Source organism: Colobus angolensis, unplaced genomic scaffold, assembly GCF_000951035.1.
Source record: "Colobus angolensis palliatus isolate OR3802 unplaced genomic scaffold, Cang.pa_1.0 Scaffold239, whole genome shotgun sequence".
NCBI lineage: Eukaryota > Metazoa > Chordata > Mammalia > Primates > Cercopithecidae > Colobus > Colobus angolensis.
Window position 1 is genome coordinate 17,642 of NW_012115588.1, and position 3,535 is coordinate 21,176.

The following is a 3,535-nucleotide window of genomic DNA, read 5'->3' on the forward strand; positions in this document are numbered from 1 at the left end:
CTAATACGGTGAAACCCCGTCTCTACTAAAAATACAAAACTAGCCAGATGTGATGGCGGGCACCTGTAATCCCAGCTACTCGGGAGGCTGAAGCAGGAGAATGGTGTGAACCCAGGAGGCAGAGGCTGTAGTGAGCTGAGATCGTGCCACTGCACTTCAGCCTGGGCGATAGAGTGAGACTCCGTCTCAAAAAAAAAAAAGAAAAACAAACAAACAAAATACATATATGTTTTAAAAAATAAATGAGGGGATGGAGGCATGGAGAGAAAGCACTTACGGCTGAGCGCGGTAGCTCACGTCTATAATCACAGCACTTTGGGAAGCCGAGGTGGGTGGATCACTTGAGCCCAAGCATTTGAGACCATCCTGGACAACATGGTGAAACTTCATTTCTACAAAAATTAGCCAGGCATGGTAGCACATGCCTGAAGTCCCAACTACTTGGGAGGCTAAGGTGGAAGGATCACTTGAGCCCAGCAGGTTGAGGCTGCAGTGAGCTTTGATCATGCCACTGCACTCTAGCCTGGACAACAGAACGAGACCCTATCTCAAACAAAACAAAAGAAAAGACGAAACTGACTTACCCAAGATCATAACAGCCAGTAGGTGGCAGAGCTAAGACTTGAACCCAGGCAGTCTGATTCTAGAGTCAGTGCTTTTAACCTCTGCACTGAAGGAGCACATAACTGACATAAGGAGTAAAAGGGTGACCTTGGCCAGGTGCAGTGCCTCATGCCTGTAATCCCAGCACTTCGGGAGGCCAAGGTGGGCAGATCACCAGGTCAAGAGATTGAGACCATCCTGGCCAACATGGTGAAACCCTGTTTCTACTAAAAATATAAAAATTAGCCAGGCGCCGTGGCGTGTACCTGTAGTCCCAGCTACTCAGGAGGCTGAGGCAGGAGAATTGCTTGAAGCTGGGAGGCGGAGGTTGCAGTGAGCCGAGATCGCGACACTGCACTCCAGCTTGGGCAGCAGAGCGAGACTCTGTCTCAATAAATTAAATAAATAAATAAAGCCGAGGTCTTACTGTCATAGCTCTCACTAGGTGGGGAAGAAATAATGAGAAATTATGAATAGAGAGCCTGTGAGGTGGCCCTGGACTGCTCGCAGCTGGATACACCCCCCTCTCCCCATTTACTTATCCACATATCAAATATTTTTTGAGCGCCCCTGTGGGACACAGATCTGTGCCCCACAGGGTCCCACAGCCCACTGGAGACAAATGAAAGCAGCTGGGGTCTAAACCTGGCTCCACCTGCAACTCCCAGCCTGAGTGTGAAGAAGCACTTCCCATCTCTGCACATCAGTTCCACATCTATACGATCCCCTTCCTACTTTATCCCTGAAATAATGGACGTGAAAGAAGTTCGGGAAAGGTGGCCGGGCGCGGTGGCTCAAGCCTGTAATCCCAGCACTTTGGGAGGCCGAGACGGGCGGATCACGAGGTCAGGAGATCGAGACCATCCTGGCTAACACGGTGAAACCCCGTCTCTACTAAAAAATGCAAAAAAACTAGCCGGGCGAGGCGCCTGTAGTCCCAGCTACTCGGGAGGCTGAGGCAGGAGAATGGCGTAAACCCGGGAGGCGGAGCTTGCATTGAGCCGAGATCTGGCCACTGCACTCTAGCCTGGGCGACAGAGCGAGACTCCGTCTCAAAAAAAAAAAGAAAGAAGTTCGGGAAAGGTAAATGCTACCCAGGAAGGGTGGAAAGGAGAAGAGTGACCAGAATCCTGGAAGGCTCCCTGGAGGAGGTGGGGCTTGAGTAAGGCAGAAAGTGGCAAGAAGGATTTGGGTGGGCAGAGCAGAGGACAGGCAGTGTGCACAGTGGTCAAGGATATTGATGCTAGAGAGCTGGCCTGGGTTTGGGTTCCAATCTTGGGTCTGTAACCTACTATGGTGGCCATGGCTTAGCTTTTCTAAGCCTTGGTTTGTACCCCTGTAAAATGGGGTGATGACCGTGCATCCTAGGGCTGTGCCAAGGATAGAACATGAAAATCGTATAGGGCAGTTAACACAATGGCCAGACACAGTAAGTGTTCAGAACACATTTGTGTTATCATGCTTATTGCTTATTATTCTTGTTTCGCTAATTCTGTTTAGTTCACAATTAAGAATCTTTCTTGGCCAGACACAGTGGCTCATGCCTGTAATCTCAGCACTGTGAGAGGCCAAGGTGGGAGGCTACAAAAAAATTTTTTTTTTTTTTTTTTTTTTTTTGAGATGGAGTCTCACTGCAAGCTCCGCCTCCCAGGTTTACGCCATTCTCCTGCCTCAGCCTCCCGTGTAGCTGGGACTACAGGCGCCCACCACCTCACCCAGCTAGTTTTTTGTATTTTTTAGTAGAGACGGGGTTTCACTGTGTTAGCCAGGATGGTCTCGATCTCCTGACCTCGTGATCCACCCATCTCGGCCTCCCAAAGTGCTGGGATTACAGGCTTGAGCTACAAAAAAAATTTTTTAAAATTAGCTGGGCATGACGGCATGCACCTGAGATCTCAGCTACTCAGGAGACCGAGGTGGGACGATCGCTTGAGCCCAGGAGGTGGAGGTTGTAGTGAGCTGTGATTGCACCATTGCACTTCAACCTAAGTTTGACAAAGCAAGAGCTTGTCTATTAAAAAAAACCAAAAAACAGCCTTTGTGTATGACCATAGTCCCCTGATCCATATAGCATTTTAGAGTGTCCACGATAGATCCCCACCCAGGTCTCACCAGTACTTACTCATGAGGAGGACAAAGCAGCTTTCATCCCCACCACAGGGGATAGAAAGGAGCCGGGACCCAGTTAGGGTTAGTAAATGGCCAGGCGAAAGTAACTAAGGGCTCCTGGCTCTGCTTGAGGGAACTCTCTCTTTTCCCAGTCTTTGTTGGGCAAACACTGACCGAGCCCCTGCTCCATGCTGGGCACTGGGGATCACAGATGACTCCAACCCAGGCCCTGGGCTCCAGGCCCCTGGCTCCAACCCAGTCAGTGAGGTCGGAGGTAGACACATGCCCAGATGTCAGTGCCTTCCTTGCCCCTTTGTGCCTGGACCCCAGCTTGTAGCCACCTGTTTCTTTGTTCACTGACTGATCTCCCCCTTTGGATTGGAATCTCCATGAGGCCTGGGCCCATCTGCCCTGTTCGCTGGGGTATCCTTTGCCCCTCACTCATGCTTGGCACGTAGTGCATATTCTATATTACAGCCTGGGAAGGGAAGGAAGGATGGTTGCTGTCTAGTGGTCACTAAGTGTGGTCCAGGCACTGTTGCAAGCTTTCCACGCCCTGGCTCCTTTGGGCCTTACAGCCCTGTGCCTCATCTATGTATCCTCACTTGCTGAGGGTTGCAGTACATTGTTTGGTTTTAGAAACAAGTTGTAGAACTATATAATGTGACCTCATTCCTGTTTAAAAAAAGAAAGAGACAGCCAGGCACAGTGGCTCACGCCTGTAATCCCAATACTTTGGGAGGCTGAGGCAGGTGGATCACTTGAGGTCAGGAGTTCAAGACCAGCCTGGCCAACATGGTGAAACCCCCATCTCTACTAAAAT

At 50.1% G+C, this 3,535-nt stretch overlaps 1 protein-coding gene across 1 annotated transcript in view; it reads left to right on the top strand.

Moving 5' to 3' along the window:
• Nucleotides 1-3,535, top strand: part of ZC3H7B (zinc finger CCCH-type containing 7B) — a 41,781-nt gene that overhangs the window by 7,093 nt on the left and 31,153 nt on the right. The gene's annotated exons all lie outside the window — the stretch shown is intronic.